Source organism: Schistocerca serialis, chromosome 12 (genome assembly GCF_023864345.2).
Source record: "Schistocerca serialis cubense isolate TAMUIC-IGC-003099 chromosome 12, iqSchSeri2.2, whole genome shotgun sequence".
NCBI classification, from domain to species: domain Eukaryota; kingdom Metazoa; phylum Arthropoda; class Insecta; order Orthoptera; family Acrididae; genus Schistocerca; species Schistocerca serialis.
Genome location: NC_064649.1, coordinates 205,146,562 through 205,171,647, shown reverse-complemented (window position 1 = coordinate 205,171,647; position 25,086 = coordinate 205,146,562).

Genomic DNA, 25,086 nt, shown 5'->3' with positions numbered 1-25,086 from the left:
CAGATTGGCCATGAAACACAGAAATTGCATTGGGATTGAATTCAAAAGGCACAATGCCGACTTAAGTACAAGAAGAGTGAATCTTCTAAAAGTTTGTGCTTTGAGCGGCTCCTGGGAAAGCAGCATTATATTCCGATGCACCAGTGCAGGTTTACTGTATCCCTTGGACCTTCACATTGATAATGAAACACAGAAATAGGCATCGCGAATGAATACAAAAGGCACAATGCCGACTTAAGTACAAGATGAGAGAATCTTCTAAGGGTTTGTGCTTTGAGCGGCTCCTGGGCGACCAGTATTAGATTCCGATGCACCAGTGCAGGTTCACTGTATCCCTTGGAACTTCAGATGGACCATGAAACATACAAATTGCATCGCGATTGAATACAAAAAGCACAATGCCGACTTAAGTATGAGTAGAGTGAATATTATAAGACTTAGTGTTTGAGCGGCTCCTGGAAGACCAGTATTTGATTCCGATGCACCAGTGCTGGTTTACTGTATCCCTTGGACCTTCACATTGACCATGAAACACAGAAATTGCATCGTGATTGAATACAAAAGGCACAATGCCGACTTAAGTAAAAGAGGAGTCAATCTTCCTAGGGTTTGTGCTTTGAGCTGCCCCTGGCAGACCAGTATTAGATTCCGATGCACCAGTGCAGGTTTTCTGTATCCCTTGGAGCTTCACATGGACCATGAAACACACAAATTGCATCGGGATTGAATACAAAAGGAACAATGCCAACTTAAGTACAAGTAGAGTGAATATTATAAGTGTTTGTGTTTGAGCGGCACCTGGTAGACCAGTATTTGATTCCAATGTACCAGTGCTGGTTTACTGTATCACTTGGACCTTCACATTGACCATGAAACACAGCAATTGCATCGGGATTGGATACATAGGGCACAATCCCGGCTTATGTACAGGAAGAGTGAATCTTCTAAGGGTTTGTGCTTTGAGCGGCTCCTGGGAGACCAGTAGTAGATTCCGATGGACCAGTGCAGCTTTACTGTATCCTTTGTACCTTCACATTGACCATGAAACACAGAAATTGCGTCGGGATTGAATACAAAAGGCACAACGCCGCCATAAGTACAAGAAGAGTGAATCGTCTAAGGGTTTGTGTTTTGAGCGGCTCCTGGGAGACCAGTGCTAGATTCCGATGCACCAGTACACGGTTACTGTATCCCTTTGGCTTTCACATTGATCAAGAATCACTGAATATGCTTCGGGATCGAATGCAAAACGAACAATGACGACTTAAGTACAAGAAGAGTGAGTCATCTAAGCGTTTGTGTTTTGAACGGCTCCTGGGAGACCAGTATTAAATTCCGATGCACCAGTGCAGGTTTACTTTATCCCTTGGTCCTTCACATTGACCATGAAACACAGAAATTGCATCGGGACTGAATACAAAAGGCACAAAGCCTACTTAAGTAAAAGAGGAGTCAATCTTCCAAGAGTTTGTGCTTTGAGCTGCTCCTGGCAAACCAGTATTAGATTCCGATGCACCAGTGCAAGTTTTCTGTATCCCTTGGACCTTCACATGGACCATGAAACACACAAATTGCATCGGGATTGAGTACAAAAGGAACAATGCCGTCTAAAGTACAAGTAGAGTGAATATTATAAGAGTTAGTGTTTGAGCGGCTCCTGGTAGACCTGTATTAGATTCCAATGCACCAGTGCTGGTTTACTGTATCACTTGGACCTTCACATTGACCATGAAACACAGCAATTGCATCGGGATTGGATACATAAAGCACAATGCCGGCTTATGTACAGGAAGAGTGAATCTTCTAAGGGTTTGTGCTTTGAGCGGCTCCTGGGAGACCAGTATTAGATTCCAATGCACCAGTGCTGGATTACTGTATCCCTTGTACCTTCACATTGATCATGAAACACAGAAATCGCATCGGGATTGAATACAAAAGGCCTAATGCCAACATAAGTACAAGAAGAGTGTATATTCTTAGGGTTTGTTCTTGAAGCGGCTCCTGAGAGACCAGTATTAGATTCCGATGCACTAGTGCAGGTGTACTGTATCCCTTAAAACTTCAAATAGACCATGAAACACAGATATTGCAAAGGGGTTGAATCCAAAGAGTGAATCTTCTAAGGGTTTGGGTTATGAGCGGGTCCTGAGAGACCAGTATTAGATTCCAATGGACCAGTGCAGGTTTACTGTATCCTTTGTACCCTCACATTGACCATGAAACATAGAAATTGCGTCGGGATTGAATACAAAAGGCACAATGCCGCCGTAAATACAAGAAGAGTGAATCACCTAAGAGTTTGTAATTTATGCGGCTCCTGGGAGACCAGTGTTAGATTCCGATTCACCAGTGCAGGTTCACTGTATCCCTTGGAACTTCAGATGGACCGTGAAACAAACAAATTGCATCGCGACTGAATACAAAAAGCACAATGCCGACTTAAGTATGAGTAGAGTGAATATTATAAGACTTAGTGTTTGAGCGGCTCCTAGGAGACCAGTATTTGATTCCGATGCACCAGTGCTGGTTTACTGTATCCCTTGGACCTTCATATTGACCATGAAACACAGAAATTGCATCGTGATTGAATACAAAAGGCACAATGCCGACTTAAGTAAAAGAGGAGTCAATCTTCCTAGAGTTTGTGCTTTGAGCTGCTCCCGGCAGACCAGTATTAGATTCCGATGCACCAGTGCAGGTTTTCTGTATCCCTTGCAGCTTCACATGGACCATGAAACAGACAAATTGCATCGGGATAGAATACAAAAGGAACAATGCCGACTTAAGTACAAGTAGAGTGAATATTATAAGAGTTTGTGTTTGAGCGGCACCTGGTAGACCAGTATTAGATTCCAGTGTACCAGTACTGGTTTACTGTATCACTTGGACCTTCACATTGACCATGAAACACAGCAATTGCATCGGGATTGGATACATAAGGCACAATGCCGGCTTATGTACAGGAAGAGTGAGTGTTCTAAGGGTTTGTGCTTTGAGCGGCTCCTGGGAGACCAGTATCAGATTCCGATGGACCAGTGCAGCCTTACTGTATCCTTTGTACCTTCACATTGACCATGAAACACAGAAATTGCGTCGGGATTGAATACAAAAGGCACAATGCCGCCATAAGTACAAGAAGAGTGAATCATCTAAGAGTTTGTAATTTGAGCGGCTCCTGGGAGACCAGTGTTACATTCCGATGCACTAGTGCAGGTTTACTGTATCCCTTGGACCTTCACGTTGACCATGAAACACAGAAATTGCGTCGGGATTGAATACAAAAGGCACTATGCCGACGGAAGTACAAGAAGAGTGAATCTTCCAAGAGTTTGTGCTTTGAGCGGCTACTGGGAGAGCAGTATTAGATTCCGATGCACCAGTGCACGGTTACTGTATCCCTTGGGCTTTCACATTGACCAGGAATCACTGAAATTGCTTCGGGATTGATGCAAAACGCACAATGACGACTTAAGTACAAGAAGAGTGAGTCTTCTAAGCGTTTGTGCTTTGAACGGCTCCTGGGAGACCAGTATTAGATTCCGATGCACCAGTGCAGGTTTACTTTATCCCTTTGTCCTTCACATTGACCATGAAACACAGAAATTGCATCGGGACTGAATACAAAAGGCACAAATCCTACTTAAGTAAAAGAGGAGTGAATCTTCCAAGAGTTTGTGCTTTGAGCTGCTCCTGGGAAACCAGTATTAGATTCCGATGCACCAGTGCAGGTTTTGTGTATCCCTTGGACCTTCAGATGGACCATCAAACACACAAATTGCATCGGGATTGAATACAAAAGGAACAATGCCGTCTTAAGTACAAGTAGAGTGATTATTATAAGAGTTAGTGTTTGAGCGGCTCCTGGTAGACCTGTATTAGATTCCAATGCACCAGTGCAGGTTTACTGTATCCCTTGCACCTTCACATTGATCATGAAACACAGAAATCGCATCGGGATTGAATACAAAAGGCCTACTGCCAACTTAAGTACAAGAAGAGTGAATGTTCTTAGGGTTTGTTATTAGAGCGGCTCGTGGGAGACCAGTATTAGATTCCGATGCACTAGTGCAGGTGTACTGTATCCCTTGTAACTTCAAATAGACCATGAAACACAGAAATTGCATCGGGGTTGAATCCCAAGAGTGAATCTTCTAAGGGTTTGGGTTTTGAGCGCCTGGTTTACTGTATCACTAGGACCTTCACATTGACCACGAAACACAGAAATTGCTTTGGGATCGAATACATAAGGGACAATGCCTACTTATGTACAGGAAGAGTGAATCATCTTTGTGCTTTGAGCGGCTCCTGGGAGACCAGTATTAGATTCCGATGCACCAGTGCAGGTTTACTGTATCCCTTGCACCTTCACATTGATCATGAAACACAGAAATCGCATCGGGATTGAATACAAAAGGCCTACTGCCAACTTAAGTACAAGAAGAGTGAATGTTCTTAGGGTTTGTTATTAGAGCGGCTCCTGGGAGACCAGTATTAGATTCCGATGCACTAGTGCAGGTGTACTGTATCCCTTGTAACTTCAAATAGACCATGAAACACAGAAATTGCATCGGGGTTGAATCCCAAGAGTGAATCTTCTAAGGGTTTGGGTTTTGAGCGCCTCCTGAGAGACCAGTAGTAGATTCCAATAGACCAGTGCAGGTTTACTGTATCCTTTGTACCCTCACATTGACCATGAAACATAGAAATTGCGTCGGGATTTGAATACAAAAGGCACAATGCCGCCGTAAATATAACAAGAGTGAATCACCTAAGAGTTTGTAACTTGACCGGCTCCTGGGAGAGCAGAGTTACAATCCGATGCACTAGTGCAGGTTGACTGTATCCCTTGGACCTTCACGTTGACCATGAAACACTGTAATTGCGTTGGGATTGAATACAAAAGGCACTATGCCGACTTAAGTACACGAAGAGTGAATCGTCTAAGGGTTGTGCTTTGAGCGGCTCCTGGGAGACCAGTGAAGATTCCGATGCACCAGTGCAGTGTTACTGTATCCCTTGGACCTTCACATTGACCATGAGACACAGTAATTGCACCAGGATTGAATACAAAATGCACAAGGCCGACTTAAGGAGAAGAAGAATGAATCGTCTATGGGTTTGTTCTTTGAGCGGCTCCTGGGACATCAGTGTTAGATTCCGATGCACCAGTACAGGGTTACTGTATCCCTTGGACTTTCACATTGACCAGGAAACACAGAAATTGCAACGGGATTGAACACAAAACGCACAATGCCGACATTAGTACAAGAAGAGTGAATCTTCTAAGAGTTTGTGCCTTGAACGGCTCCTGGGAGAGCAGTATTAGATTCCGATGCACCAGTGCAGGTTTACTGTATCCCTTGGACCTTCACATTGAACATGAAACACAGAAATTGCATCGGGATTGAATACAAAAGCATAATGCCGACCTAGGTACAAGATGAGAGAATCTTCTAAGTGTTTGTGTTTTGAGCGGTTCCTGGGAGACCAGTATTAGATTCCGATGCACCAGTGCTGGTTTACTGTATCCCTTGGACCTTCACATTGACCATGAAAAACAGAAATAGCATCGTGATTGAATACAAAAAGCACAATGCCGACTTAAGTACAAGAAGAGTGAATCTTGTATGAGTTTGTGCTTTCAACGGCTCCTGGGAGACCAGTATTAGATTCCGATGCACCAGTGCAGGTTTACTGTATCCCTTGGACGATCACATTGATCATGAAACACTGAAACTGCATCGGGATTGAATACAAAAGGCACAATGTCGATTTAAGTACAAGAAGAGTGAGTCTTCATAGGCTTTGTTTTTGGAGCAACTCCTGGGAGACCAGTATTAGAATCCGATGCACCGGTGGAGGTGTACTATATCCCTTTGACCTTCAAATTGACGATGAAACACAGAAATTGCATCGGGATAGAATACAAAATGCACAATGCAAGCTTAAGTACAAGAAGAGTGAATCTTCTAAGGGTTTGTGTTTTGAGCGTCTCCTGGGAGACCAGTATTAGATTCCGATTGACCAGTTCAGGATTACTGTATCCTTTGTACCTTCAAATTGACCATGAAACACAGATATTGCGTCGGGATTGAATACAACAGCCACAATGCCGACGTAAGTGCAAGAGGAGTGAATCTTCTAAGAGTTTGTACTTTGAGCCGCTCCTGGGAGACCAGTGTTACATTCCGATGCACTAGCGCAGGTTTACTGTATCCCATGGACCTTCATGTTCACCATGAAACACAGAAATTGTGTCGGGATTGAATACAAAATGCACTATGCCGTAGTAAGTGCAATAAGAGTGCATCTTCTAAGAGTTTGTACTTTGAGCGGCTCCTGGGTGACCAGTGTTACATTCCAATGCACTTGTGCAGGTTTGCTGTATCCCGTGGACCTTCCCATTGACCATGAAACACAGACATTGAATCAGGATTCATTACCAATGGCAGAATGCTGACTTAAGTGGAAGAAGAGTGAAACTTCTATGGGTTTGTGCTTTGAGCGGCTCCTGGGAGACCAGTGTTGGATTCCGAGACACCAGTGCTGGTTTACTGTATCCCTTGGACCTTAACATTGACCATGAAACACAGAAATTGCTTGGGGATTGAATACAAAAAGCACATTGCCGACGTAAGTACAAGAAGCGTGAATCTTCTAAGAGTTTGTACTTTGAGCGGCTTCTGGGAGACCAGTGTCACATTCCGATTCACTAGTGCAGGTTTACTATATCCCTTGGACCTGCACATTGATACTGAAACACAGAAATTGCGTCGGGATTCAATACAAAAGGCACTATCCCGACGTAAGTACAAGACGAGTGGATCTTCCAAGAGTTTGTACTTTGAGCGGCCCCTGGGTGACCAGTAATAGATTTCGATGGACCAGTGCAGGTTTACTGTATCCCTTGGACCTTCACATTGATCATGAAACACAGAAATCGCATAGGGATTGAAGACAAAAAGCCTAATGCCAACCTAAGTATAAGAAGAGTGAATCTTCTTAGGGTTTGTTCTTAGAGCGGCCCCTGGGAGACCAGTATTAGATTCCGATGCACCAGTGCAGGTTCGCTGTATCCCTTGGACCCTCACATGGACCATGAAAGACACAAATTGCATCGGCATTGAATACATAAAGCACAATGCTAACTTAGGTACGAGTAGAGTGTATATAATAAGAGTTAGTGTTTGATCGGCTCCTGGGAGACCAGTATCAGATTCCGATGCACCAGTGCAGGTTTACTGTATCCCTAGGACCTTCACATTGACCATGAAACACAGAAATTGCATCGGGATCGAATACGTAAAGCACAATGCCAGCTTATGTACAGGAAGAGTGAATCTTATAAGATTTTGTGGTTTGAGCGGCTCCTGGGAGACAAGTATTAGAATCCGATGCACCAGTGCAGGTGTACTGTATCCCTTGGAACTTCAAATTGACCATGAAACATAGAAATTGCACGGGGATTGGATACAAAACGCACAATGCAAGCTTAAGTACAAGAAGAGTGAATCTTCTAAGGGTTTGTGTTTTGAGCGGCTCTTGGGAGACCAGTATTAGATTCCGATGGACCAGAGCACGATTACTGTATCCTTTGTACCTTCACATTGACAATGAAGCACAGAAATTGCGTCGGGATTGAATACAAAAGGCACAATGCCGTAGTAAGTATAAGAAGAGTGATCTTCTAAGAGTTTGTACTTTGAGCGGCTCCTGGGTGACCAGTGTTACATTCTGATGCACTTGTGCAGGTTTACCGTATCCCTTGGACATTCCCATCGACAATTAAACACAGGCATTGAATCAGGTTTCATTACCAAAGGCACAATGCCGACTTAAGTGGAAGAAGAGTGAATCTTCTATGGGTTTGTGCTTTGAGCGGCTCCTGGGAGACCAGTGTTAGATTCCGAGACACCAGGGATGGTTTACTGTATCCCTCGGAACTTTAAATTGACCATGAAACCCAGAAATTGCATCGGGATTGAATACAAAATGCACAATGCCCGCTTAAGTACAGGAAGAGTGAATCTTCTAAGGGTTTGTGTGTTGAGTGGCTCATGGGAGACCAGTATTAGATTCCGATGGACCAGTGCAGGTTTACTGTATCCCTTGTACCTTCACATTGATCATGAAACACAGAAATCGCATCGGGATTGAATACAAAACGCATAATGCCTACTTAAGTACAAGAAGAGTGAATCTTCTTAGGGTTTGTTCTTAGAGCGGCTCCTGGGAGACCAGTATTAGAATCCGATGCACTAGTGCAGGTGTACTGTTTCCCTTGGAACTTCAAATAGACAATGAAACACAGAAATTGCATCGGGATTGAATCCAAAGTTTGAATCTTCTAAGGGTTTGTTTTTGAGCGGCTCCTGGGTGACCAGTATTAGATTCCGATGGACCAGTGCAGGTTTACTGTATCGTTTATACCTTCACATTGACCATGAAACACAGAAATTGCGTCGGGAGTGAATACAAAAGGCACAATGCCGCCGTAAGTACAAGAAGAGTGAATCATCTAAGAGTTTGTAATTTGAGCTGCTCCTGGAGACCAGTGTTAGAATCCGATGCACTAGTGCACGTTTACTGTATCCCTTGGACCTTCACGTTGACCATGAAACACAGAAATTGCGTCGGGATTGAAAACAAAAGGCACTATGCCGACTCATGAACAAGAAGAGTTAATTTTGTATGAGTTTGTGCTTTGAGCGGCTCCTAGGAGAGCAGTATTAAATTCCGATGCACCGGTGCAGGATTTCTGTATCCCTTGGACCTTCACATTGACCATGAAATACAGAAATTGCATCAGGAATGAATACAAAAGGCACAATGCGGACTTTAGTACAAGATGAGAGAATCTTCTAAGGGTTTGTGATTTGAGCGGCTCCTGGGCGACCAGTATTAGATTCCAATGCACCAGTGCAGGTTCACTGTATCCCTTGGACTTTCACATGGACCATGAAACACACAAATAGCATCGGAATTAAATACAAAAAGCCCAATGCCGACTTAAGTATGAGTAGAGTAAATAATATAAGACTTAGTGTTTGAGCGGCTCCTGGGAAACCAGTATTAGATTCCGATGCACCAGTGCTGGTTTACTGTATCCCTTGGACCTTCACATTGACCATGAAGCACAGAAATTGCATCGGGATTGAATACAATATGCACAATGCCCGCTTAAGTACAGGAAGAGTGAATCTTCTAAGGGTTTGTGATTTGAGAGGCTCATGGGAGACCAGTATTAGATTCCGATGGACCAGTGCAGGTTTACTGTATCCTTTGTACCTTCGCATTGACCATGAATCACAGAAATTAAGTCGGGATTGAATACAAAAGGCACAATGCCGACGTAAGTTCAAGAAGAGTGAATCTTGTAAGAGTTTGTACTTTGAGCGGCTCCTGGGAGACCAGTGTTACATTCCGATGCACTAGTGCAGGTTAACTGTATCCCTTGGACCTTCACATTGACCATGAAACACAGAGATTGCATCAGGAATGAATACAAAAGGGACAATGCCGACTTTAGTACAAGATGAGAGAAACTTCTAAGGGTTTGTGATTTGAGCGGCTCCTGGGCGACCAGTATTAGATTCCGGTGCACCAGTGCAGGTTCACTGTATCCCTTGGACCTTCACATGGACCATGAAACACACAAATTGCATCGGAATTGAATACAAAATGCCCAATGCCGACTTAAGTATGAGTAGAGTGAATAATATACGACTTAGTGTTTGAGCGGCTCCTGGGAGGCCAGTATTAGATTCCGATGCACCAGTGCTGGTTTACTGTATCGCGTGGACCTTCACATTGACCATGAAGCACAGAAATTGTATCGTGATTGAATACAAAAGGCACAATGCCGACTTAAGTAAAAGAGGAGTCAATCTTCCTAGAGTTTGTGTTTGAGCTGCTCTTGGAAGACCAGTATTAGATTCCGATGCACCAGTGCAGGTTTTCTGTATCCCTTGGAGCTTCACATGAACCATGAAACACACAAATTGCATCGGGATTGAATACAAAAGGAACAATGCCGACTTAAGTACAAGTAGAGTGAATATTATAAGAGTTTGTGTTTGAGCGGCACCTGGTAGACAAGTATTAGATTCCAATGTATCAGTGCTGGTTTGCTGTATCACTTGGACCTTCACATTGACCATGAAACACAGAAATTGCATCGGGATTGGATACATAAGGCACAATGCCGGCTTATGCACAGGAAGAGTGAATCTTCTAAGACTTTGTGCTTTGAGCGGCTCCTGGAAGACCAGTATTAGATTCCGATGCACCAGTGCAGGTTTACTGTATCCCTTGGACCTTCACATTTATCATGAAACACAGAAATCCCATCTGGATTGAATACAAAAGACCTAATGCCAACTTAAGTACAAGAAGAGTGAATCTTCTTAGGGTTTGTCCTTAGAGCGGCTCCTGGGAGACCAGTATTAGATTCCGATGCACTAGTGCAGGTGTACTGTATCCCTTGGAACTTCAAATAGGCCATGATACACAGAAAATGCATCGGGATTGAATCCAAATGCACAATGGCAGCTTAAGTATAAGAAGAGTGAATCTTCTAAGGGTTTGTGTTTTGAGCGGCTTCTGGGAGAATAGTATTGGATTCCGATGGACCAGTGCAGCTTTACTGTATCCTTTGTACCTTCACATTGACTATGAAACACAGAAATTGCACCGGGATTGAATACAAAAGGCATAATGCCGACCTAAGTACAATATGAGAGGATCCTCTAAGTCTTTGTGCTTTGAGCGGCTCCTGGGAGACCTGTATTAGATTCCGATGCAGCAGTGCAGGTTCACTGTATCCCATGGACCTTCACATGGACCATGCAACACATAAATTGCACCGGCATTGAATACAAAAGGCACAATTCCGACTTAAGTAGAAGAAGAGTGATACGTCTATGGGTTTGTGATTTAAGCGGCTCCTGGGAGATCAGTGTTAGATTCAGATGCACCAGTACAAGTTTACTGTATCCTTTGGACTTTCACATTGACCAGGAACCACTGAAATTGCTTCGGGATTGAATGCAAAACGCACAATGGCGACTTATGTACAAGAAGAGTGAGTCTTCTAAGCGTTTGTGTTTTGAACGGCTCCTGGGAGACCAGTATTAGACTCCGATGCACCAGTGCAGGTTTACTTTATCCCTTGGTCCTTCAAATTGACCATGAAACACAGAAATTGCTTCGGGATTGAATACAAAAGGCACAAAGCCTACTTAAGTGAAAGAGGAGTCAATCTTCCAAGAGTTTGTGCTTTGAGCTGCTCCTGGCAAACCAGTATTAGATTCCGATGCACCAGTGCAGGTTTTCTGTATCCCTTGGACCTTCACATTGACCATGAAACACACAAATTGCATCGGGATTGAATACAAAAGGAACAATGCCGTCTTAAGTACAAGTAGAGTGAATATTATTAGAGTTAGTGTTTGAGCGGCTCCTTGTAGACCAGTATTAGATTCCAATGCACCAGTGCTGGTTTACCGAATTTCTTGGACGTTCACATTGACCATGAAACACAGAAATTGCATCGGGATCGAATACATAAGGCACAATGCCTGCTTATGTACAGGCAACTGACCCTTAACATAGACAAATGTAATGTATTGCGAATACATAGAAAGAAGGATCCTTTATTGTTTGATTATATGATAGCGGAACAAACACTGGTAGCAGTTACTTCTGTAAAATATCTAGGAGTATGCGTACGGAACGATTTGAAGTGGAATGATCATATAAAACTAATTGTTGGTAAGGCGGGTACCAGGTTGAGATTCATTGGGAGAGTGCTTAGAAAATGTAGTCCATCAACAAAGGAGGTGGCTTACAAAACACTCGTTCGACCTATACTTGAGTATTGCTCATCAGTGTGGGATCCGTACCAGGTCGGGTTGACGGAGGAGATAGAGAAGATCCAAAGAAGAGCGGCGCGTTTCGTCACTGGGTTATTTGGTAACCGTGATAGTGTTACGGAGATGTTTAATAAACTCAAGTGGCAGACTCTGCAAGAGAGGCGCTCTGCATCGCGGTGTAGCTTGCTCGCCAGGTTTCGAGAGGGTGCGTTTCTGGATGAGGTATCGAATATATTGCTTCCCCCTACTTATACTTCCCGAGGAGATCACGAATGTAAAATTAGAGAGATTAGAGCGCGCACGGAGGCTTTCAGACAGTCGTTCTTCCCGCGAACCATACGCGACTGGAACAGGAAAGGGAGGTAATGACAGTGGCACGTAAAGTGCCCTCCGCCACACACCGTTGGGTGGCTTGCGGAGTATCAATGTAGATGTAGATGTAGAAGAGTGAATATTCAAAGACTTTGTGCTTTGAGCGGCTCCTGGGAGACCAGTATTAGAATCCGATGCACCAGTGCAGGTTTACTGTATCCCTTGTACCTTCACATTGATCATGAAACAGAAATCGCATCGGGATTGAATACAAAATGCATAATGCCTACTTAAGTACAAGAAGAGTGAATCTTCTTAGGGTTTGTTCTTAAAGCGGCTCCTGGGAGATCAGTATTAGAATCCGATGCACTAGTGCAGGTGTACTGTTTCCCTTGGAACTTCAAATAGACAATGAAACACAGAAATTGCATCGGGATTGAATCCAAAGTTTGAATCTTCTAAGGGTTTGTTTTTGAGCGGCTCCTGGTTGACCAGTATTAGATTCCGATGGACCAGTGCAGGTTTACTGTATCGCTTATACCTTCACATTGACCATGAAACACAGAAATTGCGTCGGGAGTGAATACAAAAGGCACAATGCCGCCGTAAGTACAAGAAGAGTGAATCATCTAAGAGTTTGTAATTTGATCGGCTCCTGGGAGACCAGTGTTACAATCCGATGCACTAGTGCATGTTTACTGTATCCCTTGGACCTTCACGTTGACCATGAAACACAGAATTTGCGTCGGGGTTGAAAACAAAAGGCACTATGCCGACTTATGTACAAGAAGAGTTAATTTTGTATGAGTTTGTGTTTTGAGCGGCTCCTGGGAGAGCAGTATTAAATTCCGATGCACCAGTGCAGGATTTCTGTATCCCTTGGACCTTCAAATTGAACATGAAACACAGAAATTGCATCGGGATTGAATACAAAAGGCATAATGCCGACCTACGTTCAAGATGAGAGAATCTTCTAAGTTTTTGTGCTTTGAGCGGCTCCTGGGAGACCAGTATTAGATTCCGAAGCACCAGTGCTGGTTCACTGTATCCCTTGGAACTTCACATGGACCATGAAAGACACAAATTGCATCGGCATTGAATACATAAAGCACAATGCTGACTTAAGTACGAGTAGAGTGTATATAATAAGAGTTAGTGTTTGATCGGCTCCTGGGACACCAGTATTAGATTCCGATGCACCAGTGCTGGTTTACTGTATCCCTTGGACCTTCACATTGACCATGAAACACAGATATAGCATCGTGATTGAATACAAAAGGCACAATGCCGACTTAAGTACAAGAAAATTGAATCGTCTAAGGGTTTCTGCTTTGAGCGGCTCCTGGGAGACCAGTTTAGATTCCGATGCACCAGTGCAGGGTTACTGTATCCCTTGGACCTTCACATTGACCATGAAGCACAGTAATTGCATCGGGATTGAATACAAAAGGCACAATTCCGACTTAAGAAGAAGAAGAGTGAATCGTCTATGGGTTTGTGCTTTGAGCGGCTCCTGGGAGATCAGTGTTAGATGCCGATGCACCAGTACAGGGTTACTGTATCCCTTGGACTTTCACATTGACCAGGAAACACAGAAATTGCATCGGGATTGAATACAAAACCCACAATGCCGGCTTAAGTACAAGAAGAGTGAATCTTCTAAGAGTTGGAGCTTTGAACGACTCCTGGGAGACCAGTATTGGATTCCGATGCACCAGTGGAGGTTTACTTTATCTCTTGGTCCTCCACATTGAACATGAAACACAGAAATTGCATCGGGATTGAATACAAAAGGCACAAAGCCCACTTATGTAAAAGAGGAGTCAATCTTCCAAGAGTTTGTGCTTTGGGCTGCTCCTTGCTGACCAGTATTAAATTCCAATGCACCAGTGCAGGTTTTCTGTATCTCTTGGTCCTTCACATTGACCATGAAACACACAAATTACATCGGGATTGAATACAAAAGGAACAATGCCGTCTTAAGTACAAGTAGATTGAATATTATAAGAGTTAGTGTTTGAGCGGCTCCTGGAAGACCAGTATTAGATTCCAATGCACCAGTGCTGGTTTACTGTACCACTTGCACCATCGCCGGCCGGTGTGGCCGTGCGGTTAAAGGCGCTTCAGTCTGGAACCGTGTGACCGCTACGGTCCCAGGTTCGAATCCTGCCTCGGGCATGGATGTGTGTGATGTCCTTAGGTTAGTTAGGTTTAAGTAGTTCTAAGTTCTAGGGGACTGATGACCACAGCAGTTAAGTCCCATAGTGCTCAGAGCCATTTGAACCATATTTGAACTTGCACCATCACATTGACCAAGAAACACAGAAATTGCATCGGGATCGAATACAAAAGGCACAATGCCAGCTTATGTACAGGAATAGTGAATCTTCTAAGATTTTGTGCTTTCAGCGGCTCCTGGGAGACCAGTATTAGATTCCGGTGCACTAGTGCATGTTTACTGCATCCCTTGGACCCTCACGTTGACCATGAAACACAGAAATTGCGTTGGGATTGAATTCAAAAGGCACTATGCCGACTTAAGTACAAGAAGAGTGAATTTTGTATGAGTTTGTGCTTTGAGCGGCTCCTGGGAGAGCAGTATTAGATTCCGATGCACCAGTGCAGGTTCACTGTATCCCTTGGACCTTCACATGGACCATGAAAGACACAAATTGCATCGGCATTGAATACATAAAGCACAATGATGACTTAAGTACGAGTAGAGTGTATATTATAAGAGTTAGTGGTTGATCGGCTCCTGGGAGACCAGTGTAGATTCCGATGCACCAGTGCTGGGTTACTGTCTCACTTGCACCATCACATTGACCATGAAACACAGAAATTGCGTCAGGATTGAATACGAAAGGCACAATGCCGACCTAAGTACAAGATAAGAGAATCTTCTAAGTGTTTGTGCTTTGAGCGGCTCCTAGGAGACCAGTATTAGATATCGATGCACCAGTGCAGGTTCACTGTATCCCTTGGACCTTCACATGGACCATGTAAGACACAAATTGCATCGGCATTGAATACATAAAGCACAATGCTGACTTAAATACGAGTAGAGTGTATATTATAAGAGTTTGTGTTTGATTGGCTCCTGGGAGACCAGTATTAGATTCCGATGCACCAGTGCTGGTTTACTGTATCCCTTGGACCTTCACATTGACCATGAAACACAGAAATAGTATCGTGATTGAATAGAAAAGGCACAATGCCGACTTAAGTACAAGAAGAGTGAATCGTCTAAGGGTTTCTGCTTTGAGCGGCTCCTGGGAGACCAGTGTAGATTCCGATGCACCAGTGCAGGGTTACTGTATCCCTTGGACCTTCACATTGACCATGAAATATAGTAATTGCATCGGGATTGTATACAAAAGGCACAATTCTGACTTAAGAAGAAGAAGAGTGAATCGTCCATGGGTTTGTGCTTTGAGCGGCTCCTGGGAGATCAGTGTTAGATGCCGATGCACCAGTACAGTGTTACTGTATCCCTTGGACTTTCACATTGACCAGGAAATACAGAATTTGCATCGGGATTGAATACAAACCGCACAATGCCAACTTCAGTACAAGAAGAGTGAATCTTCTAAGAGTTGGTGTTTTGAACGGCTCCTGGGAAACCAGTATTAGATTCCAATGCACCAGTGCAGGTTTTCTGTATCTCGTGGTCCTTCACATGGACCATGAAACACACAAATTGCATCGGGATTGAATACAAAAGGAAAAATTCCGTCTTAAATACAAGTAGAGTGAAAATTATAAGGGTTAGTAATTGAGCGGCTCCCGGAAGACCAGTATTAGATTCCAAGCACCAGTGCTGGTTTACTGTATCACTTGCACCATCACATTGACCATGAAACACAGAAATTGCTTCGGGATCGAATACATAAGGCACAATGCCAGCTTATCTACAGGAATAGTGAATCTTCTAAGATTTTGTGCTTTGAGCGGCTCCTGGGAGACCAGTATTAGATTCCGGTTAATCAGTGCAGGTTTACTGTATTTCTTGGACCTTCACATTGATCATGAAACACAGAAACGGCATCGGGATTGATTACAAAGGCACAATGTAGACTTAAGTACAAGAAAAGTGAATTTTCATACGGTTTGTTCTTAGAGCAGGTCCTGGGAGACCAGTATTAGAATCCGGTTTACCAGTGCAGCTTTACTGTATCCCATGGACCTTCACATTGACCATGAAACAGAAATTGCGTCGGGAGTGAATACAAAAGCACAATGCCGACGTAAGTTCAAGAAGAGTGAATCTTCTAAGAGTTTGTGATTTGAGCGGTTCCTGGGAGACCAGTGTTACATTGCGATGCACCAGTGCAGGTTTACTGTATCCCCTGGACCTTCACATTGGCCATGAAACACAGATATTTCATCGGGATTGAATACAAAATGCACAATGCCGACTGAAGTACAAGAAGAGTGAATCTTCTTAGGGTTTGTTTTTAGGGCGGCTCCTGGGAGACCGGTATTAGATTCCGATGCACCAGTGCAGGTTTACTGTATCCCTTGGAACATCAAATTGACCATGAAACACAGAAATCGCATCGGGATTGAATACAAAATGCACAATGCCAGCTTATGTACAGGAAGAGTGAATCTTCTAAGGATTTGTGTTTTGAGCGACTCCAGGGAGACCAGTATTAGATTCCGATGGACCAGTGCAGGATTACTGTATCCTTTGTACATTCACATTGACCATGAACTACGGAAATTGCGTCGGGATTGAATAAAAATGCAAAATGCCGACGTAAGTACAAGAAGAGTAAATCTTCTAAGATTTTGTACTTTGAACGGTCCTGGGAGACCAGTGTTACATTCCGATGCATTAGTGCAGGTTTACTGTATCCCTTGGACCTTCACATTGACCATGAAGCACAGAAATTGCATCAGGATTCATTACCAAATACACAATGCCTACTTAAGTGGAAGAAGAATGAATCATTTATTGGTTTGTGCTTCGAGAAGTTCCTGGGAGACCAGTATTAGTTTCCGATGCACCACAGCAGTTTTACTTTATTCCTTGGTCCCTCACATTGACCATGAAACACAGAAATTGCATCGGGATTGAATACAAAAGGCACAAAGTATAGTTAAGTACAAGTAGAGTGAATATTATAGGAGTTAGTTTTTTAGCGGCTCCTGGGAGACCAGTATTAGATTCCAATGCACCAGTGCTGGTTTACTGTATCCCTTGGATCTTCACATTGACGATGAAACATAGAAAATCCATCGGGATTGAATATAAACGCACAATGCCGACTTAAGTACAAGAAGAATGAATCTTCTAAGAGTTTGTGCTTTGAGCGGCTCCTGGGAGGGCAGTGTTAGATTCCGTTGCACCAGTGCTGGTTTACTGTATCCCTCGGACCTTCACATTGACCATGAAACACAGAAATAGCATTGAGATTGAATACAAAGGCACAATGCCGACTTAAGTACAAAAAGTATGAACCTTCTAAGAGGTTGTATTTTGAGCGGCTCCTGGGAGACCAGTACTAGATTCCGATGCACCAGTGCAGGTGAACTGTAATACTAGGACCTTCGCATTTAACATTAAACACAGAAATTGCATCGGGATTGAAAACAAAAGGCACAATGGCGACATAAGTCAGGAAGAGTGAATCTTCTTAGAGTTTGTGTTTTGAGCGGCTCCTGAGATACCAGTATTAGATTCCGAAGCACCAGTGCACGTTTACAGTATCCCTTGGACCTTCACATAGACCATGAAACACAGAAATTGCATCGGGATGGAATACAAAAGGCACAATGACGACTTAAGTACAAGAAGAGTGAATCTTCTAAGAGATTTTTCTTTGAGTGGCTCCTGGGAGACCAGTATCAGATTCAGATGCACCAGTGCAGGTTTACGTTATCCCTTGGTCCGTCAAAATGACCATGAAATACAGAAATTGCATCGGGATTGAATACAAAAGGGACAAATCCTACTTAAGAGCAAAAAGAGTTAATCTTCTAAGAGTTTCTGTTTTGAGAGGCTCCTGGGAAACCAGTATTAGATTCCGATGCACCAGTGTAGGTTTACTTTATCCTTTGGATTTTCACATTGACCACGAAACACAGAAATTGCATCGAGATTGATTACAAAATGCACAATGCAGACTTAAGTAGAACAAGAGTGAATCTTCTAAGAGTTTGTGATTTGAGCGGCTCCTGGGAGACCAGTATTAGATTCCGATGTAATAGTGCAGGTGTACTGTATCCCTTCGACCTTCGCATTGCCCATGGAACACAGAAATTGCATCGGGATTGAATACAAAAGGCACAAAGCTGACGTAAGTACAATATGAGTGAATCTTCTAAGAGTTTGTGCTTTGAGCGGCTCCTGGGAGACGAGTATTACATTCCGATGCACCAGTGCAGGTTAACTGTATCCCTTGGACATTCACATGGACCACGAAACACAGAAATTGCATCGGGATTCAATACAAAAGGCACTATGCCGACGTAAGTACAAGAAGAGTGGATCTTCTAAGAGTTTGTAATTTGAGCGGCTCCTGGGTGACCAGTGTTACATTCCGATGCACTAATGCAGGTTTACTGTATCCCTTGTATCTTCACATTGACCATGAAACACAGAATTTGCATCAGGAATCTTACCAAAGGCTCAATACCGACTTAAGTGGAAGAAGAGTGAATCTTCTATGGGTTTGTGATTTGAGCGGCTCCTGGGAGACCAGTATTAGATTCCGAAGCACCAGTGCCCGTTGACTGTATCTCATGGACTTTCACATAGACCACGAAACACAGAAATTGCATCGGGATTGAATACAAAAGACACAATGCCAACTTAAGTACAAGAAGAGTGAATCATCTAAGTGTTTGCACTTTGAGCGGCTCCTGGGAGAATAACATTAGGTTCCGATGCACCAGTGCAGGTTCACTGTATCCTTTGGACCTTCACGTTGACCATGAAACACAGAAATTGCTTCGGGATTGAATGGAAAATGCACAATGCCGGCTTAAGTACAAGAAGAGTGGATCTTCTAAGAGTTTGTGATTTGAGCGGTTCGTGGGAGACCAATATTAGATTCCGATGCACCAGTGCAGGTTTACTGTATCCCAGGACCTTCACATTGACCATGAAACACAGATATTTCATCGGGATTGAATACAAAATGCACAATGCCGACATAAGTACAAGAAGAGAGAATCTTCTAAGAGTTTGTTCTTTGAGCGGCTCCTGGGGGACCAGTATTAGATTCCGATGCACCAGCGCAGGTTTACTTTATCACTTGGACCTAAACATTGACCATGAAACACAGAAATTGCATCGGGATTGAATTCAAAAAGCATTAAACCTACTTAAGTACAAGAAGATCAACTCTTCTAAGAATTTGTGCTTTGAGAGGTTCCTGGGAGACCAGTATTAGATTCCGATGCATCAGTGTAGGTTTACTTTATCCTTAGGATTTCCACATTGACCACGAAACACAGAAATTGCATCGGGATTGAATACAAAAAGCACAACGCCGACTTAAGTAAAAGAACAGTGAATCTTCTATAAGTTTGTATTTTGAGCGGTTCCTGGGAGACCAGAATTAGATTCCGATGCACCAGTGCTGGTTTGCTGTGTTCCTTGGATCTTCACATTGACCATGAAACACAGAAATTCCATCGGGATTGAATACAAAACGCACAATGCCGACGTAAGCACAAGAAGATTGAATCTTCTAAGAGTTTGTGTTTTGAGCGGCTCCTGGGTGGCCAGTGTTAAATTCCATTGAACCAGTGCTGGTTTAGTATATCCCTTGGACCATCACATTGACCATGAAACACATAAATTGCATTGGGATTGAATACATAAGCCACAATGCCGGCTTATTTACAGGAAGAGTGAATCTAATAAGACTTTGTGCTTTGAGCGGCTATAGGAAGACCAGTATTAGATTCCGATGCACCAGTGCAGGTTTACTGTATCCCTTGGACCCTCACATTGATCATGAAACATAGAGATCGCATCGGGATTGAATAGAAAAGGCACAATGCCGACTTAAGTACAAGAAGAGTGAATCTTCTTAGGGTTTGTTTTTAGGGCGGCTCCTGGGAGACCAGTATTAGAATCCGATGCACCAGTGCAGGTTTACTGTATCCCTTGGAACTTCAAATTGACCATGAAAAACAGAAATCACATCGGGATTGAATACAAAATGCACAATGCCAGCTTAAGTACAGGAAGAGTGAATCTTCTAAGGGTTTGTGTTTTGAGCGGCTCCTGGGAGACCAGTATTAGATTCCAATGGACCAGTGCTGGTTTACTGTATCCTTTGTACCTCCACATTGACCATGAACCACAGAAATTGCGTGGGGGTTGAATACAAAATGCAAAATGCGGACGTAAGTACAAGAAGAGTGAATCGTCTAAGATTTTGTACTTTGAGCGGTCCTGGGAGACCAGTGCTACATTCCGATGCATTAGTGCAGGTTTACTGTATCCCTTGGACCTTCAAATTGACCATGAAACACAGAAATTGCATCAGGATTCATTACCAAATGCACAATGCAGACTTAAGTGGAAGAAGAATGAATCATTTATGGGTTATTGCATTGAGAGGTTCTTGGGAGACCAGTAAAGATTCCGATGCACCACTGCAGTTTTACTTTATTCCTTGGTCCTTCACATTGACCATGAAATACAGAAATTGCATCGGGATTAAATACAAAAGGCACAATGTATAGTTAAGTACAAGTAGAGTGAATATTATAGGAGTTAGTGTTTTAGCGGCTCCTGGGAGACCAGTATTAGATTCCGATGCACCAGTGCTGGTTATTCTGTATCCCTTGGATCTTCACATTGACGATGAAACATAGAAAACCCATCGGGATTGAATACAAAACGCACAATGCCGACTTAAGTACAAGAAGAGTGAATCTTCTAAGAGTTTGTGCTTTGAGCGGCTCCTGGGAGGGCAGTGTTAGATTCCGTTCCACCAGTGCTGGTTTACTGTATCCCTCGGACCTTCACATTGACCATGAAACACAGAAATTGCATTGGGATTGAATACAAAGGCACAATGCCGACTTAAGTACAAGAAGTATGAATCTTCTAAGAGTTTGTATTTTGAGAGGCTCCTGGGAGACCAGTACTAGATTCCGATGCACCAGTGCAGGTTAACTGTAATCCTAGGACCTTCACATTGAACATGAAACACAGAAATTGCATCGGGATTGAAAACAAAAGGCACAATGCCGACTTAAGTAAAAGAGGAGTGAATCTTCTAAGAGTTTGCGATATGAGCGGCTCCTGGGAGACGAGTATTACATTCCAATCCACCAGTGCAGGTTAACTGTATCCCTTGGACATTCACATGGACCACGAAACACAGAAATTGCATCGGGATTGATTACAAAAGGCACAATGCCGACTTAAGTATAAGTAGAGTGAATATTACAACAATTATTGTTTGAGCGGCTCCTGGGAGACCAGTATTCGATTCGGAAGCACCAGTGCAGGTTTACTATATCCCTTGGACCTTCACATTGACCATGAAACACAGAAATTCAATCGGGTTGATTACAAAATGTACAATGCTGACTTAAGTACAAGAAGGGTGAATCTTCTAAGAGTTTGTGCTTGAGTGGCTCCTGGGATACCAGTATTAGATTCCGAAGCACCAGTGCCGGTTTACTGTATCCTTTGGGCCTCCACATTGACCTTGAAACTCAGAAATTGCATCGGGAATGAACAATGCAGACTTAAGGAGAGGAGAGTGAATCTTCTGACATTTTGTGTTTTGAGCGGCTCCTGGGAGACCAGTATTAGTTTCCGATGCACCAGTGCAGGTTTATTGTATCCCTTGGACATTCACATGGACCATGAAACACAAAAATTGCATCGGGACTGAATACAAAAAGTACAATGCCGACTTAAGTAAAAGAAGAGAGAATCTTCTACGTGTTTGTGCTTTGAGCGGCTCCTGGGAGACCAGTATTAGATTCCGATGCACCAGTGCAGGTTTACTGTATCCCTTGGACCATCACATGGACCATGAAACACAAAAATTGCATTGGGGTTGAATACAAAATGCACAATGCCGACTGAAGTACAAGCAGAGTAAATATTATAAGACTTGAGCCGTGTTAACTACAAGAGGACTGAATCTTCTAAGAGTTTGTTCTATAAGTGGCTCCTGGGAGGCCAGTATTAGATTCCGATGCACCAGTGCAGGTTTACTTTATCCCTTGGTCCTTCACACTGACCATGAAACACAGAAATTGCATCGAAATTGAAAACAAAAGGCACAATGCCGAATTAAGTACAGGAAGAGTGAATCTTTTAAAAGTTTGTGATTTGAGCGGCTCCTGGGAGACCAGTATTAGATTCTAGTGCACCAATGCATCTTTACTGTAATCCTTGGACCTTCACATTGAACATGAAACACTGAAATTCCATTGGGATTCAAAACAAAAGTCACAATGAAAACTTAAGTACAGGAAGCGTGAATCTACTAAGGGTTTGTGCTTTGAGCGGCTCCTGGGAGACCAGTATTAAATTCCGATGTACCGGTGCGCGTTTACTGTATCCCTTGGACCTTCACATAGACCATGAAACACACAAATTGCATCAAGACTGAATACAAAAGGCACAATGCCGACTTAAGTACAAGAAGAGTGAGTCTTCTAAGGTTTTGTGGTTTGAGCAGCTCCTGGGAGACCAGTATTAGATTACAATGCACCAGTGCTGGTTTACTGTATCGCTTGGACCTTCAATTGATCATGAAACACAGAAATTGCATCGGGATTGTATACATAAGGCACAATGCCAGCTCATGTACAGGAAGAGTGAATCTTCTTAGACTTTGTGCTTTGAGCGGCTCCTAGGAGACCAGTATTACATTGCGATGCATCAGTGCAGGTTTACTGTACCCCTTGGACCTTCACATTGACCATAAAACACAGAAATTGCATCGAAATTGAAAACAAATTGCTCAATTTTAAGTACAAGGAGAGTGAATCTTCTAAGAGTTTGTGTTTTGAGCGGCTCCTGGTAGACCAGTATTAAATTGCGAAGCACCATTGCGCGATTACTGTATCCCATGGACCTTCACGTAGACCATGAAACACAGAAATTGCAATGGGATTGAATACAAGAGGGCACATTGCCGACTTAAGTACAAGAAGAGTGAATCTTCTAAGTGTTTGCACTTTGATCGGCTCCTGGGAGACCAGTATTAGATTCAGATGCACCAGTGCAGGTTCACTGTATCTTTTGGACGTTCACATTGACCATGAAACATAGAAATTGCTTCGGGATTGAATACAAAAGGCACAATTCCGACTTAAGGGAAAGAAGAGTGAATCTTCTAAGATTCTGTGCTTTGACCGGCTCCTGGGAGACCAGTATTAGATTCCGATGCACCAGTGTAGGTTTTCTGTATCCCTCGGACCCTCACATAGGCCATGAAACAAAGAAATTGCATCGGGATTGGATACAAAGAGCACCATGCCGACTTAAGTATAAGAATAGTGAATCTACAAAGATTTTGTGCTTTGAGTGGCTCCTGGGATACCAGTATTAGATTCCGATGCACCAGTGCAGGTTTTGTTGCATCCCTTGGACCTTCACATGGTCCATGAAACACAGAAATTCCATCGGGATTGAATACAAAACGCACAATGGCGACTTAATTACAAGAAGAGTGAATCTTCTAAGATTTTGTGCTTTGAGCGGCTCCTGGAATGCCACTTTTATATTCCGTTGCACCAGTGCTAGTTTACTGTATCCCTTGGCCCTTCACATTGACCATGAAACACAGAAATTGCATTGGGATTGAATACAAAATGCACAATGCCGACTTAAGTAAAAGAAGAGTGAATCTTCTAAGAGTTTGTGTTTTGAGCGTATCCTGGGAGACCAGTATTAGATTCCGATGCACCAGTGCCGGTTTACTTTATCCCTTGGTCCTTCACTTGACCATGAAACACAGAAATTGCATCGGGTTGATTACAAAATGAACAATGTCGACTTAAGAACAAGAATAGTGAATCTTCTAAGAGTTTGTGCTTTAAGCGGCTCCTGGGAGACCAGTATTAAATTCCGAAGCACCAGTGCGCGTTTACTGTATCTCTTGGACCTACACATAGACCATGAAACACAGAAATTGCATCGGGATTGAATACAAAAGGCACAATACCGACTTAAGTACAAAAAAAGTGAATCTTCTAAGTGTTTGCACTTTGAGCGGCTCCTGGGAGACCAGTATTAGATTCCGATGCACCAGTGCAGGTTTATTGTATCCCGTGGACCTTCACACAGACCTTGAAATACAGAAATTGCATAGGCATTGAATACAAAAGGCGCAATGCCGACGTAAGTACAAGAAGAGAGATTTTCTAAAAGTTTGTTCTTTGAGCGGCTCCTGGGAGACCAGTATTAGATTCCGATGCAGGTTTACTTTATCCCTTGGTCCTTCACATTGACCATGAATCACAGAAATTGCATCGGGATTGAATACAAAAAGTACAATGCCGACTTAAGTACAAGTAGAGTGAATATTATAAGAGCTAGTGTTTGAGCGGCTCCTGGGAGACCAGTATTATATTCAGACGCACCAGTGCAGATTTATTGTATCTCTTGGACCTACACATTGACCATGAAACACAGAAATTGCATCGGGATTGAATACAAAACGCACAAATCCTACTTAAGTACAAGAAGAGTAAATCAACTGAGAGTTTGTGCTTTGAGCGGCTCCTGGAAGACCAGTATTAGATTCCGATGCACCAGTGCAGGTTTACTATATCCCTTGGATATTCACATTGACCATGAAACACAGAAATTGCATCGGGATTAAATACAAAATGCACAATGCCGACTTAATAACAAGTAGAGAAAATACTGTATGACTTAGCGTTTGAGCCGACTTAACTA